At 39.3% G+C, this 17,379-nt stretch overlaps 1 pseudogene; it reads left to right on the top strand.

Annotated features, from left to right (window-relative positions):
- The window catches only part of LOC126795669 (uncharacterized), a 79,779-nt pseudogene extending 70,594 nt beyond the window's left edge, over window positions 1-9,185 (top strand).
- Window positions 9,186-17,379: the final 8,194 nt, after the last annotated feature.

Genomic DNA, 17,379 nt, shown 5'->3' with positions numbered 1-17,379 from the left:
ATGTTAGTGATCAAGTATAAAATGATATAAAAGAAATGTTAGCAATTGAATACAAATATAGTTAAACTTAAAGACAATTTTGTTTCTTTTTTATTCGAAATCTACAAATGTAAGAGTGTCACTAAGTCTAATTGATTTTATTCACACACATTCCTAACTTTTAAGGTACGTGGAGCAGAGGAGCTAACTGTGCAATGGACTGAAACAGCCCCCGGTAAGGGTCTTGCTTTATCCGATATACCTTAAAAATTAGAATATCATTTTCTTTTGAAACTATATACATCTATTTATACAAAGTTATTTTCTAAGTTATAAAGCGAGGTGGACGTGCGGCCTAAGTACGTCGTCTAGACACAAACTCATTCCTTTGTTTCAGAAGGCTTGATAGCTAGAATCAGAGATAGTTACAAGGCATGACTCATTTGTTGGACACCACGGGGGCCACAACCTCGAAAGGATGCTTTCCCAATCGACTCCATCACCGAGATGTATGTCAGTCTATGGGCCTCTGAGATCCAATTTTGTAAACCTTGAACCAGGGTAATGAAAATAGCAAGCCCCTTACTCAGCTCGGAATAACTTTGTGTGTTAGACTGCTCGCAAAGTATTAATAAAAGCCGCCCTCAACCCCAAGTGACCTTTGCAAGGTACAAATGGAGGGTTAAGGCTAATATTAACAAAATGGACTTTACCTATTCCGTTCACCTTATAACTTACAATAAACTAAGCATAAATAAACATTTACCTTCCTTAAAAAAATATAACTAAGTGTAACAAGTATCCTATATGCATACTACAACAACAATATAACAAATAACAACTTAATATACACAATAAAAAATTTTCGTTCTATAAAACTTTTTTTTTTCTTTCGGAGTTACTGTTCACAGAAGCACTATTTACAATTACTATTCACAGAAACAAAATACAATTATACAATTCACAATATAACACAATAGTAACACTTCAAAGCATTGAGAATTAATCAATTCCCCGGCAACGACGCCAAAATGATAGAGCGTTTTGTTAGAACGTCTATAAAATACCCTGAAAAATATCATCGTTAGTATAGAATAAGCAGGGATCGTTCAGTCCGGGGAATCAAAAGGGCCTCAACACTTATCATGTTATTGGGGGATTTGATTTGGATTCTAAAACTACAACTTAAAATAAATCCTAAATTACTTATATACAATTGATCAACCATTCATCACATAACCAAAACACGAATTTCAACTCAAGAAACATGTATGACACGCATAGAACAATATATAGGCAGCAAGTATTTTCGATTCTTCTTAAGTCCATTTCAATTCCAATTCTAATTAGAGTCCGAAGCGGTTCATCTAATCGTTAAGACTTCTTAATTATTTAGAATCAACGAAGCGTTCAATCCTAAACATATGCTAAAGAGAGTTCAACATAACGAAGCGTCTAGTTAAACAACAAAGTAGCACATAAGCACATTAAGTCGAATTGGAGACATGTTACACAAGCATGGCGTCACTCATCTTGATTAAACATGCAAATTCCTAGAACTATCACAGCCCAATATAAATATCCATAATTGAAACACGAAGCGCATATTCAATCAATGAACACTTTGGTGAATGAAAATAACATCCAATGATTCATACAATGAATTCAAAATTTGCAGAAAATAAAAAGAAAGATTACAAGCCATGGATGAATCACACATTAGAAACCTTCTAGGATGAAGCAAGGATGAATTCGAATTGGTGGAGGAGGAAGATGAGCACGACTTGGTGATGATGGATGAAGGTTTTTGGCTTGAATTTTCTGGATGTATTTAGGCAGCAATTCGGCTTTGTTTGTAAGAGAATGGAGATCGTGAATTGTGAGGGAGGCCATGCCTTTTATAGAGGAAGTAGGAGAGGAGGGGCTGCTAGGGTTTTGAATGGGCTGATCCATGTATTTCCTTTTTTTTTTCTTTTCTTTCCTTCTCGATTGAATGATGATCATCTTTATTGGTCACATGCATTCTCCCTTCTTCTAGACCACATGCATTCTTCAGAATTATCTCTTTGTTCTCTCCTTCCTTTTTCTTCTTTTGTTTCCTTCTTTTCTTATTCTTTCCATTTAATGGCTGGATGAACCTTCCCTCCTTTAAGGCTGCATACTTCTTCCTTTTCATCTTATTCAGAAACTAAATTACTTCTTTCCTTTTTCTCCTTTTGTTTCCTTCTTCTCCTCTTTCTTTCCATAATTTCCAAGTCATTATCTCACATTTAATTCTGAAATAAAGAAAGAAAATAATAAATATAAATCACAAATGTTACAGAAATATCGAATAATAAAAATCCTAAACAAACTAGGTTTCCTAGTTCAACAAGGAATACTACTCTATAGCACTCTCGACAATTTCTGCATTTTACACCCGTTTTAGCACCAAAAGGGAACGAACGTCACTAAAGACTCCTAACTCGACTCAATGACTCTATACTACAATAATAAGGGCTAACTAAAGTACGAATGAAGGTAAAAACATGTTAAGAACGTCGCACAAAGTGCTCCTATCAACTCTTTTGCTAAATGGCCACCTTTAAGGAAATAATCAATCACAACAATTCACTTTGACAAAACCTCCCTTGTTGTGGCCATAACTTTCTCTAGAAAATAGATATTGAGATGATTCCAACTGGAAATTTCAACTAGACTTCCGTGGCTTTTCATCCATATATCATCCACATATAGCTGACAGCATTTTCATTCTTGCATGGATTGGGCTTTTAAGTGTATATTCTTCTCTTTCCTTGTGGAACTAGGATTTCTTTCCTTCTCCAACATGGATTTGTATTTCCTAATAAGAATAAGTATATTAGAAACAAAGAAATATGCAAAGATGAATCCTACTCGAACAAGGAAACATATATCAACAAGGATTCTTAACACTTAGCACGATTTCATCATCAATTCACTTATAATTGATATAAGCTCTACTAAGAATCAAGGGTCTCTTTGATGGGTGTAATATTTGATGGGTGCGGGGTTGGATAATCTATCAAATGCTGATTTAGTGTGGAAGATATAGGTTGTTTAAGAAGAGAGAATCGTTGGTTCCTGTTAGTCATTTTTATTTGGCCTTTATCTTTCCTATCGTGACAACTCTACTTCCCTCACCCTTTTAGGGCGGTATATTTGGAAGTAACTCTCTCGAACCCTTTCTATCTATCTGGGAAAGGCGGGCAAAGGAAGCGAGACCAAGCCGAGCCACTAGTGGAGTGGCGAAGGAGGCCTACTATACGTATACTGGATTAGTAACCGGTAAAATAAAAAAAGGCCCTAAACAATTATTCATACAAAAGAAACTAAAATATACTAAATAAGAGGTAACAAAGAGTAAGAATAGGGCATAAACGCATTAAGAACGTTACACTTTGTGCTCCTATCAACAATCCCATACTTAAGCTTTGCTAGTCACTTAGCAAACACTAGAAAAGGGAAACAAAAACATAAAACAAAAATCAATACAACTAAACTAATGACTCAACTATAATGCCTTCAACATTTTGTCTCAGAGATCTTCAAACTCATAGCATCAAGAATAACACTTAATCGAAATAGATAGAATGAATTCAATGGTTAATAAACATGAGGTCTCACATAACAAGTAAGACATGGCAGAAACATAGGTGATATTAAGCTCATGTTCAAAACAAGTTCAAATTCAACTCACAAGGGATATGCACTCCAAATATTTTCTCTCATGAACATGGCATATGCTTAAAAGCTTTTCACACATAAGAGTTATGAACACATAGTGAATTTGAAATCCTCATAAAAGATACCAATCATATGCACAAATGAACCAAAACCATATGCTTACTCATGAAACAAACTCCACAAATCAAGAGCTACTCATTTTAAGAATCATGTGGATCTTTAAAAGGTAGGCTTAGGCTCGGTAAGGATATCATTTTTCAGGTAAAAGGAATCACAAAGGTCATCCTCAAGACTTAGCAGAGCAATAATCATTCACCTTATGTCGCCATACTCCATAAAACAATGGTCAATTTTATCATATTGGACCCATTCTTCACTCTAAACATTATGAAAACGAACAAAGGCTAAAGTACAACATTATTGAGCCTTCAACAAATACATCACAACTCCAAATTCACATGAAACATAGCTATGCCGTAACTTATTTATATATATATATATTTTTTTTCAAGCCGTGTTTATGTATTTTTCTCTTTTTCTTCTCACGACATTTTTCTATTTTTCTTCATTCTTTTCACCCTTTTCATACGACATAAATACATACATAGCATAACCCCACACTTGAATCGAATCATCACTCCATATTAACATCAAATATCATCTCTGCCAAGTTTTGAGATCAAGGTAGAGATATAACTATACTAAGCAAGGATATTAACATGTTGGTGATGACATAAAAGGCTTAATATAGGCTCAAAGGGGTTCATACTAAGGTGTCCCAAGCAAGGCACAAACAAGGAAAAGGCTTTTTGGCTTAAGTGGTGGAATTCCTAAAAAGATCCAATAATCCTTTTCAAAATCAGAGTATATTATGATAAAAGTTTTGGAAGTTTCACAAAGTAAGTTTTAGCATTCTCTAGTTCATTGCAATTTTATGGCATATGAATTGATCAAAATAGATGTAATGAGGTTATATAGCCAAGAAACGATAGATTAAACTCTCCAAAAGTTCAATTCAATATTGTGATCATCTATCAACCATAAATTCAAAGATCAACTCATCATAGACAGTTAAAGGCATACCTAAGACTTAAGACAAAATCAAAACAACAAAATAAAAATCAAAGCAACAAATACACTGAATGATGTATACCACACCCCACACTTAAAACTTACATTGCCCTCAATGTACAATATGATAAGCAATGAAAATTAAAAAGAGATAACGGATAAGAAAATGCAAACACTCGTTGATGGCTCCTTCATTGGCTTAAATTTATAGTCCAAAGCCTAGACTATCTCCAGAATTTCACTTCCTTGCCGTAGGTTCCAGGAGAAAAATCTGCTCCACGTTATGCTCCACAAAGTTCTCATAGTATGGCTTGTCCATTGACCTGAAATTCCTTTCCATTCACTGCACTCTTAATCCTGATAGCACCAGAAGGAAAAATGTGAGTAATAACAAATGGGCCAAGCCACCTCGTCCTTCAGGTTTGTTTGTAAGGCCTCAGGTACCTCACGGTTTTGTTCCCTTTAACTCTAACGTTCATGGTTCGAATAATGCATCTGAACCTAACTATGATGAACTTTTGAAGTCCCTTGCTCAAGGGCAACAAAATTTAAACTCTGCTACTCAAGCTTTAGTTACAGGTCAACAAGCTCATTCTAAAGACATAACCGAGCTTAAGAACCAGATGGGACAAGTGATCGACTTCATGGGCAAGATTCATGAAGGAGGTAAGTTGCCGAGCCAAACTGAGCCAAATCCTAACGTGAAGGCCATGATGACAAGAAGTGGGAGGATCTTGGATGCTCAATTACAGCAAAACAAGAAGGCCGTGCCTTCTAAAGGAAAAGAGGCCGAGAGTTTCAATGCTAATGACATAGAGAAGGATCCTGCCTCCTCTAAAGCTAATGATGTCGTGCCTCTTCCCACAAGTGATAAGCGCACTTTATGCGACGTTCTTAACATATTTTTACCTCTATTTGTACTTTGCTTAGCTCTTATTATTGTAGTATAGAGTCATTGAGTCGAGTTAGGAGTCCTTAGTGACGTTCGTTCCCTTTTGGTGCTAAAACGGGTGTAAAATGCAGAAATTGTCGAGAGTACATAGAGTAGTATTCCTTATCAAACTAGGAAACCTAGTTGGGTTAGGATTTTTATTATTCGACATTTCTGTAATATTTGTGATTTATATTTATTATTTTCTTTCTTTATTTCAGAATTAAATGAGAGATAATGACTTGGAAATTAAGGAAAGAAAGAGGAGAAGAAGGAAACAAAAGGAGAAAAAAGAAATAAGTAATTTAGTTTCTGAATGGGATGAAAATGAAGAAGTATGCAGCCTCAAAAGAGGGAAGGTTCATCCAGCAATTAAAATGAAAGAAGAAGAAAAGAAGGAAACAAAAGAAAAAAAAAATAGAGGATCAGCCCATCAAAAACCCTAGCAGCCCCTCTTCTTCTCCTTCCTCTATAAAAGGCATGGCCTCCCTCACAATTCACCATCTCAATTTTCTCACAAACAAAGCCGAATTGCTGCCCAAGAACATCCAGAAAATTCAAGCCAAAAACCTTCATCCATCATCACCAAGCCGTGCTCATCTTCCTCCTCCACCAATTTGAATTCATCCTTGCTTCATCCTAGAAGGTTTTTAATGTGTGATTCATCCATGACTTGTAATTTTTCTTTTTATTTTCTGCAAATTTCGAATTCATTGTATGAATCATTGGATGTTATTTTCGGTTTCATATATGAAGAACATAAATTCAGACTTCTTTGGTTTTATGTTTTGATTGCATGAACTCATGAAATATGTGTGTGTGCCGTGTGTAGCATCTATGGGTAGTAGGTTTTCGATTTCTATTTAGGTTTTATTTTAATTTATTCCTTGAATTTGTGCATCTAAATCAATGCTTGAGGAAGCCAAGGCCATGGTTCTCCTAGGGTTGCGATTTAATTCACCAAAGTGTTCATTGATTGAATATGCGCTTCGTGTTTCAATTATGGATACTTATATAGGGCTGTGATAGTTCTAGGATTTTGCATGTTTAATCAAGATGAGTGACGCCATGCTTGCTTACATGTCTCCAATTCGACTTAATGTGCTTATGTGCTACTTTGTTGTTTAACTAGTACGCTTTGTTATGTTGAACTCTCTTTAGCATATGTTTAGGATTGAACGCTTCGTTGATTCTAAATAATTAAGAAGTCTTAACGATTAGATGAACCGCTTCGGACTCTAATTAGAATTGGAATTGAAATGGACTTAGATATAATCGAAAATACTTGCTGCCTATATGTTGTTCTATGCATGTCATACATGTTTCTTGAGTAGAATTTGTGTTTTGGTTATGTGATGAATGGTTGATCAATTGTAGATAAGTAATTTAGTATTTATTTTAAGTTGTAGTTTTAGAATCCAAATCAAATCCCCCAATAACATGATAAGTGTTTAGGCCCTTTTAATTCCCCGGACTGAACGATCCTTACTTATTCTATACTAACGATAATGTTTTTCAGGGTATTTTATAGACGTTCTAACAAAACGATCTATCGAGCTTGATATTCCCTATGGACTTCTATGTCCTTGACATGGAGCCAACTGAAGCAGATGACAAGGAGGTCCCTATTCTGTTGGAGCGTCCCTTTATGAGGACTGCAAGAACGAAGATTGATGTGTTTAGTAGATCACTCACCTTTGAGTTCGACGGTGAAGTGATTAGCTTCAACATCTTTGAAGCCATGAGGTATCCCCTTTCGGAATTAAATGATTGTTTTTCAGTTGACATTCTTGATTCCCTTGCAGATAACTATCTAGATACCTTGGCACATGACGAGTTGGCACTCACCATTGCCCAAGGGGCTGGATTTGCAAGTGATGGCTCCAATGTTTCTGAATTGGAAGCCAATGATGCCATGCCATCATTTGTACTAGAGAATGTGGCCTCTCTTGAGGTTTTGCCATGTGAGGTAAGTTATGTCTCTCCTAGTCCAATTCACTTAACCACTAATAAGAATCTTCCTTCTGTGGTGCAAGCCCCAAAGCTTGATCTTAAGGTTCTTCCGGACCACTTGAAGTATGCGTTTTTGGGAGATGAGGACACATTACCAGTGATCATTTCATCTGCACTCAACATGGAACAAAATGAGAGATTGATTGAGGTTTTGAAAAGGCACAAGACGACCATAGGATGGACCCTAGCCGACATCAAGGGAATCAACCCTACAATGTGTGTGCATCGAATTTTACTTGAAGATGGCGCCAAACCGACTAAGGAGGGTCAAAGATGTCTTCACCCACCAATGATGCAAGTTGTCAAGGACGAGATCACTAAGTTACATGATTGTGGTGTCATCTACCCTATTTCGGATAGTAGGTGGATCTCTCCCATTCAAGTTATGCCGAAGAAGTCCGGAATCACGGTGGTAAAGAACAAAGATAATGAGTTAGTGCCTCAAAGGACGGTGGCTGGTCACCGTGTGTGTATCGACTATAGAAAGCTCAACGCTACAACAAGGAAGGATCACATGCCGTTGCCATTCATTGATCAAATGCTTGAGAGGTTGGCGGGTCATTCTTTCTATTGTTTCCTTGATGGATATAGTGGATACAATCATATTAGTGTTGGGGAGGAAGATCAAGAAAAGACGACATTCACATGCCCTTTTGGTACGTTTGCGTATCGTCGCATGCCTTTTGGTTTATGCAACGCTCCAGGTACGTTTCAACGTTGTATGTATCACATTTTCTCTGAGTATATCGGTTCTAAAATTGAAGTTTTCATGGATGATTTCTCTGTTTATGGTGAAAATTTTGATGCATGTTTAGAGAATGTGGAACTTGTGCTTAAACGTTGTGAAGAAAATAACTTGGTTTTGAATTGGGAAAAATGTCATTTCATGGTTACACAAGGCATTGTCTTAGGCCATATTGTTTCATCTAGAGGAATTGAGGTTGATAAGTCTAAAATAGATCTTGTGCGTCACTTACCCCTTCCCACAAATGTGAGGGATGTTCGATCGTTTCTTGGACATGCATGTTTCTATCGTAGGTTTATCAAGGACTTTTCCAAGATTGCGAGACCATTGAGTTCATTGCTTCAAAAGGACACTCCCTTTCACTTTGATGATGATTGCAAGCATGCATTTGAATCTTTGAAGAAGCTTTTAACGTCAGCACCGATCATGGCACCGCCGGATTGGTCATTGCCATTTGAATTGATGTGTGATGCCTCAGATTATGCAGTTGGAGCCGTGCTAGGGCAGAGGAAGGACAAGCAGCCTTATGCCATTTACTATGCCTCTCGAACGCTCAATGATGCTCAACAGAACTACATCACAACCGAAAAAGAACTTTTTGTCGTGATCTTTGCTTTAGATAAGTTTCGTTCTTACTTACTTCAATCCAAAGTTATTGTTTACACTGACCATGCAGCTTTGAAGTACTTAATGACGAAAAAGGATGCCAAACCATGGGTTCCACTGTACAACTCACAATGATTCAGAGAATGCATGATATATGGATCGAAAGCTATGGCAGTCTATTTTCAAATTCCGTTGGAATCAACTCAATATATGTTTTCTAGAGATAGTTATGACCACAACAATTCACAAAGGTCAGATCTGTCGAACTTAAGATGAACTATGATACTTCCGGCATGAACATGATTGAGAATAGATTTTGATGGCTTTGTTCTTATGTAATTTGTTTGGTGATTGCTTATGTGTTTGTTGGCTGATCACATGTATATATTAGTTTAGGTTTTCATTTTCTGTTTTGATACCGATCCTATATCCCAAATCCTCAAACTCTTATGAATTGGTTGTTAAATGTTTGTGATTCTTTGCCCTGGATGGATCTCCGATTTGTGAACCATACCCTCTTGCTTTATACTATTAATGATTCTTACAGTGTTAATATTGATCTCGAGTAATCGAACCGATCAGGTCACAGTCGACTTTCAGGGTCGACTTTCGGGCTTTGATTCGTGCAAACCGACGTGCTACTCCACGATCCACCACCACAGGGAGGCGCACAAGGAGGAGATGAAGCGATCTAGGCTGATCATGTCGCCTGGAAGCGCCGGATTCGGATAGAAAAGTCAGGTCGGGTCGGCCGGGTCCGGATCGAGTCAGAAGGGAATTTTCATTTTTGAAGGGGTATGCAGGGAGACAGAGAGATAAGGAAATGGGTTTTCAATTTTTATGATAGAAATTTCCTATTTATACTAAATTCCTGAAACTCGAAACCTCTGTTACGAATAACTTCCTCATATGACATCAGATTAAAGCGTGTCACATATCTACGAACTTGTATTGACGAGCTCTACGACTTTTGTGAATGAAGTTTTCTGAAAAGAGTGACAAATTAAAAATCAACTCTTGGGCCAAATGAACTTAATCAAATACCCCTTGATAAAATAACCCACTTTTTGGCTTCTCGAAACAATTTCCACTCTTAACCATGAGTATTTGAAAGGCGTAAAATGAGAATTAATCAAATTACCATTTGATTAATTCCGAGAAACTAAAAGAAATGGAATTGAGTATTCTGGTTATTACAAGATTGGTTAAATCATATATGTAAGACTAAAACAAAATTCCCAACAATTGTACAACAACATTAAAGTTTAAAAAAATTAGATTTTGTGACATAATTATCCGTATAATCCATATAAAAATATGAGTTTTGTCTTTATCTAATGTCTTATAAAAGTACAAGGGAAAAACTGATTAAAATAAAACTTTAAGGGATATACCGATTTTGGGTCTAAAGTTTAGGAGAGTAAACTGATATAAATTTTATAAAAAAAATCTTTAAGAAGAGAAAAAAGACCACCAACTACCGAAATATAGAGTTTCATATTGCAGGTTAGCAACATCAGTTTTAATCCCTACTTACTGGAGGACGACTTCAAGGATTGGTTTTGTCTACTGTGTGTTTGATGTGTACAATGGTCACCGAGAAGAGATTTTTCGGTGTCAGGTAAAGACGATCAAGAGTTTTATGATTTGGGGTTTCTTGTGGATCTTATATGGATGTGTGGTTAAGATAAAAAAAACGTTTGTATAGCCGTCGGGAAGAACTTATCGCCATGTTAATTTAGATGAGCAGAGGTTCTTAAAGTTCTCTCTAGAGGTTCTAGTTCCGCCATAGCTTCCCCAATATGTAATGTCCCAAATTTGTTTTTTAGGGGAATGAATTAACTTTGTAATAACCCTAGATTTTTTGAAACGATATTTGAATTGAATTGAATTCTATAAAGTTATGAAATTCAATTAAAAGGAATTGATTGTTTGCAAACTTTACGAAACGGAAACGGAAACGTTCCGAGAACGTTTAATAAGAAAACGTTACGTTTCCGAACGAATTTATCGACTTTTATTTCGTCGCATGAAGTCGAAAACTTTCTTCACTAAAGTTGTAGAGCTCGTCGAGACGATCGCGTGGACATGTGACACGTTCGAATCGGACGTCGGATGTAAAAGTTATTAACGATAGAAGTTAGTTTCCGATTTGGAAACGGGTATGAATAGGATAGTTTTGTGAATTAGGGTTTCCAATTTAGGAAACCCTTCTCTATTGTTTTCGCCGCCTCCCTTTCTCTCTCCCTCCCTCGCGACTCTCTCTCCCCTACCTCTCCTTCCAAGCCGGCGATTTCCCTCCAACCGCCTCCGTGCTTGACACCGCCGGTGTCACTGAGACCGCGTGACCACGACGCAGCGATCGGTAGTAGCGGCGACGCACCCCGAGCGGGGATCGAGCAACACCGACGGAGCTTGACCTCGGGATCTTCGAGTTCGACGTGGCCGGCATCGCGGGAACTCGGCGCCACCACCACGACCTCGCTCCTTCCTCCGCGACACGAACCTACCCACGGGAGACTCACCTCGAGCAGCGGCGCCATCGATCATCCTTCCTCCGAAACCGAGTCTCACGGCGACTTTTGGAGCTTCATCGAGGGAATCCGACGGTCCAAAACGTCGATAGAGGTAATGAATAGCTTCGTGTAATTGTTGTGATGGTTGTTGATGATTGTTGGAACGTTTTGGTTGGATTTGAGGAGATCGGTGGGTTGATGAACGCCGCCGCCTTAGGCGGCGCGTGTGGAAGTGTGGGGTGGTGTAGGGGCGGCCTAAGGCCGGAGGGAAGGAGAGGGGAGAAAGTAGGAGAGATTTGAGGTAACGGTGGCGTGCTACGCGCCGTGGTTAGCCTCGGCGCTTGGGCCCCACGCGCAGCCCGCCGGAGGTGGCGCGTGTGCCACACGCGCCGCCACGTGCGGAGGTGTGAACAGTTATGACAGAAGGGTATTTTGGTAATTTACTGTGTACGGTAAATGTAAATGTAATTTTTATTTACTACGGTAAATGTAATTAAATTTAACCTTTGGTAAATGTAAATATAAATTACTTTCAATAAATGTAAAAAGTAATTTGTAAATGGTAAATAGTAAATTTTATTTACTGAGATTGTATTTACATTTAAATCGTACGTATACGTACAGAAATACGTATATAATATTTATACGTACAGAAATACGTATTAATATTTATATGTACAGAAATACGTATTAATATTTATACATACAGAAATACGTAGTAATATTTATACGTACAGAAATACGTATATAATATTTATACGTACAGAAATATGTATATAATATTTATACGTACAAAAATACGTATTAATTGCATATTTGTACAGTAATCCGGGAATAGTAACACTGAACAGTAACACTGAACAGTAATTTCGTAAAACCGAAAAATTGCTGAACAGTAACCGATTATTACTGTTTCGGCATTTAAAGGTTTACGAAACGATTCTAAATTCTTTTCTTATCTTTTCAAGGTGATCGTTAAATCGAGGAAAAAAATTATCATCGGGAATTGTGAATTACGCTCGAGTCGATAAGGTGAGTAAAATCTCACATATTTACGAATCTACCCTCGCGGTGATTCAAGATTTTTGCAAGAGTATTTAATAATGAATTACAACATGTATACAATTTAGTGGAATATATATATATTGTATAATGGTAATAAGTGCATGTATATATAGTTCATTAGATTGTATACTGTTATTAATTCATTAGAAATGGTCATTTTGATGACGGAAGATTGAGTATTGAGCATGTGTTGTGAAATATGACATGTATAAGATATAGTGGAATATATATATATTGTATAAATGGTAAATAAGTACGAATATATATAGTTTGCTATATAATATACTGTTATGATTTTATTGTGATTATATTGAGCATGTGATTGAATTGTACAATATGATGTGAGATTATTGTACGTGATTTTTAACATTGAGATTGTTAAAATGTTGATTTGTCTTCGGACCTGATTGGTACAATATGATGTGAGATTATTGTACGTGTTTGGCAAGTCGAAACCTAGCCTTTGGCCGGGCGAAAGTTACGATACAGTTAGAGCTCTAGTCTGTCTGCCTTAGTACTGCATGTGAGGTAACGGGTGGTTATCTGCTCATGGGTACTCAGTTTATTTTGGATGTTGGGTAGCGGGTGGCTATCCAATATCAGCGGTGTATTACGAGAGGGGTAACAGATGTGTACCAGCGTTCTTGGTACCCGTATTATAAATGCATTGGGTAACCAGAAGGGTTACTTAATTTTCTCATGAGCGTTTCATTTCATATTTCTTTGGGACAACCAGATGGGCTGTCCATTGACTCATGAGGGCATTTATATTTGTTGTTTTGTGATCTTTCGTATATTTTGATATGCGAATTATATTTTGATTTTACTCATACGAGCTATAAGCTTACCGGGTTTGTGTTTACAATCCCGGTGCACCAATTCGATGGTGTAGGGGATAATTCCGCAGGTGCTGATTAGTGGAGGTTGAGTGTCGACTACAGAGGCTCGAAGTCGTTCGGATCCTACTTGTGGTGAGGTTTTAGCATGGATTTGTGTGTGAGGATTTGTGTAATTTCATTTGTGAGATTTGTGAGTGATTTGTGAGGATTATTAAATTTCCATTTTGTGTATGGATTATAAATTTGGGTTGTAATAATTGGTTGTCTGAGTTGTATTGAGAACTCATAATTGATCCGCTGTTACACTTAAATGATTTCGATTTATTTGAGATTATTTTGTGTTTAACGACTTTAGAATTTTGAGTTTTTAAGCTCGAAATTTTGGGGACGTTACAGTTGGTATCAGAGCCTAGTTGCGTATTTGGCGATTATCAATATCATCCGGGAGCGATGATCCGACTGCAGGCGGGCACCCATCACATGCTCCTCGGTATTGATATGTCGTCGGGTACGCGAGAGTGTTTTAGGAGCCATACCTAATGGTTTGGTCCTCCGAGAAGTATCGTGATGATACTTCGATGATTCATCTCATCCTGAAATTTCATGTTAATACCTATTGAATCTGTTTTAGTTGAATTCGAGATTTCACATGTATTGACTAAGTATTTCGTTGTTTGAAGGTGATGAACGCTGATAAGGGCCGAGGACGGGCGAGAGGCCGAGGTCGAGGTAGGACCACAGGCCGAGTCCGCAACGTGGAGAACCTTTATGAGGAGGCTGCTCTACAGGAAGAGCAGGTAGGCCGAGGTCGAGGTAGGACCACAGGTCGAGTCCGCAACGTGGAGAACCTTTATGAGGAGGCTGCTCCACAAGAGGAGCAGGTTGAGCCAGCTCCTACGGTTAGAGATGACGGTCGAGTGTTGAAGCTGATCAAGGATATTAGTGCACTGTCAGCTCCGACCTTTCATGGGGGACTAGATCATATGGTAGCTGACCATTGGATCGAGGGTATGGAGACTTATTTTGAGATGATAGAGTGCATAGAGATTGAGAAGAGAAAGATAGCTACATTCTTTCTCAAGGGTGATGCGCTAGATTGGTGGAAGAGCATGAGACAGACTGTGGATGTGTCTACATTCACATGGGGAGGTTTCACCACCATATTCCGAGAGAAGTATTTTCCAGCCTCAGTACAGGAGGACTTAGAGTTGGAGTTTCTGGCATTGGTACAGGGAGACATGACCATTAGAGAGTATGATGCTCGATTCTCGCAGCTGTATCGGTATGTCAGGCCTATGGGTACGACTGCTTTAGCTCAGAAGTATCTACGTGGGCTGAAACAAGAGTACAAGACCATGATATCAGTCCTTTGCCTGACTACCAGGGAGCAGATATTTGAGAGTGCTATGAGCTTGGAGCAAGCAGAGAAGACTCAAGCAGGTGATGTGGGGAACAGAGATGCAAAGGGGAAAGGCAAGGCAGTCTATACAGGCAGCGAGCACTCAGGGCCGAAGGATAGGTCATGGAAGAGGCTAAGACCCCACTATCAGGCCCCGACAAGGGCGCCACCCCTAGCTATCAGAGCAGCACCAGTCAGACCATTAGCAGCAGTGAGGTGTTATGGCTGCAATGATATGGGACATTACGCCTCAGCATGTCCGAAACCGAAGAGAGTAGGCTGCCACCGGTGCGGGCAAGTGGGACACATAGCTCGAGATTGTACCCGACCACTTCAGGGTAGGCAGGAACGGCCGCAGAGACAGCTACCAGCGGGCCAAGCTAGAGTGTTCGCAGTGGGCCAGCGAGACACAGGAGTGGAAGGTACATTATCACTGTTTGACTACCTTGCTAGAGTATTGTTTGATACGGGAGCATCGCATTCATTCATTGCTAGTTCAGTGGTGGAGATGCTAGGATTGATTCCTACACCTCTTGGGGACGCCTTATGTGTCACTTCACCCCTTGGAGTGTCACTTGAGTTAGAGACAATCTGCAAAGCTTGTCCTATTTTGATTGGAAGTAGAGAGTTCTCTGCTTCGTTGATTGTGATTCCGGACCACACTTATGATGTGATCTTGGGGATTGATTGGTTGAGACCACAGCATGTTGTGATTGATTGTTTTGACATGGTAGTGTCCTTTCATAGACCCGGAGAGCCAGTGTTTCGTTATCGTTGCCTCAAGTCCGATAACGCCATGAGATCAGGAGTTTTGGCACATGTGGAGTCAGTGGATCAGAAAGTGACTATCGCAGACATTGTGGTGGTATCTGAGTTTGGTGAAGTGTTCCAAGAGATACCGGGGCTACCTCCTCGAAGAGTGGTAGATTTCTGCATTGATGTAGTACCCGGTACAGCACCTGTGTCAAAGGCGCCATATAGAATGGGGCAGAATGAACTTAAGGAGCTGAAGGTGCAGATCGATGAGCTATTAGACCAAGGGTTCATTAGACCTAGCGTTTCACCTTGGGGAGCACCTGTTTTGTTCGTGAAGAAGAAAGATGGTTCTCTGCGGTTATGTGTGGACTACAGAGAGCTGAACAAGGTGACCATCAAGAATAGGTATTCCTTACCTAGGATTGATGACTTGTTCGATCAGCTCAAAGGTGCTACGATGTTCTCTAAGATTGATTTGAGATCCGGTTATCATCAACTCAGGGTGAAGGAAGAAGATATATCGAAGACAGCCTTCAGGACCCGGTATGGACATTATGAGTTTGTCGTCATGCCATTTGGTCTAACGAATGCACCAGCTGTCTTCATGAGTTTGATGAACCAAGTATTTAGTCCGTACTTGGATGAGTTCGTAGTGGTGTTTGTGGATGACATTCTGATATACTCCAAGACACGAGAAGAACATGTGGTACACCTGAGAACAGTGTTGCAGACTTTGAAGGAGGCGAGACTGTATGCCAAGCTAGAGAAGTGTGAGTTCTGGAAAGAAGAGGTCAAATTCCTTGGTCATGTTGTCTCAAAAGATGGAGTACTAGTGGACCCGTCAAAGGTGGAGGCAGTAAAGAATTGGAGTCGTCCAAAGAACCCTACAGAGATACGTAGTTTCCTCGGTTTGGCAGGATACTACAGGAGGTTTATCGAGGGGTTTTCTAGTATTGCATCTTCATTGACCAAGTTGACCAAGAAAGATACTCCGTTCGTGTGGACGGATGCATGTGAGGAAGCATTCAGCAAACTAAAGACCAGACTGACCACAGCTCCAGTGTTGACGATTCCTTCTAGTGGTGGTGGCTACGTCATTTACAGTGATGCTTCGCTCCAAGGTTTGGGTTGTGTGTTGATGCAGCATGGAGGAGTTGTTGCTTATGGCTCGAGACAGTTGAAGATTCATGAGAAGAATTATCCGACACACGACCTAGAGCTTGCAGCAGTTGTATTTGCCCTGAAGATTTGGAGACATTACTTGTATGGTGAGAAATTTCAACTCTTTTCAGATCATAAGAGTTTGAAGTACTTGTTCTCACAGAAAGAGCTGAATATGAGGCAGAGGAGGTGGATGGAACTCCTCAAGGACTATGACTTCACATTAAAGTACCACCCGGGGAAGGCAAATGTGGTGGCTGATGCCTTGAGCAGAAAACCGAGAGGCGTGGTAGCTTCACTTATGGTTCAGGAGTGGTTCATGCTAGAAGCTGCATCAGAGTTTGATTTGGTACCATCGGGAGGAGAACCAAGGGTCTTTCTTGGTAGTGTCACAGTGCAACCCACATTGATCACGAGGATCATACAGGGTCAGGCGCAGGATAGACTCTCACGAGCTAGGTTGGCGGATCTTGTAGTTGATACGCTTGATGAGTGTCCTTCTGAGTGGAGAGTTGGACCCGATGGAGGGTTGAGGTTTGGGGCAAGATTGTGTGTCCCAGATTGTGATGATCTCCGGGAGGAGGTTCTTCGTA

The sequence above is a fragment of the Argentina anserina genome, chromosome 5 (genome assembly GCF_933775445.1).
Source record: "Argentina anserina chromosome 5, drPotAnse1.1, whole genome shotgun sequence".
Taxonomy (NCBI): Eukaryota; Viridiplantae; Streptophyta; class Magnoliopsida; order Rosales; family Rosaceae; genus Argentina; species Argentina anserina.
The sequence above is the reverse complement of the archived record's forward strand: the minus strand, read 5'-3'. Positions and strand labels throughout refer to the sequence as shown.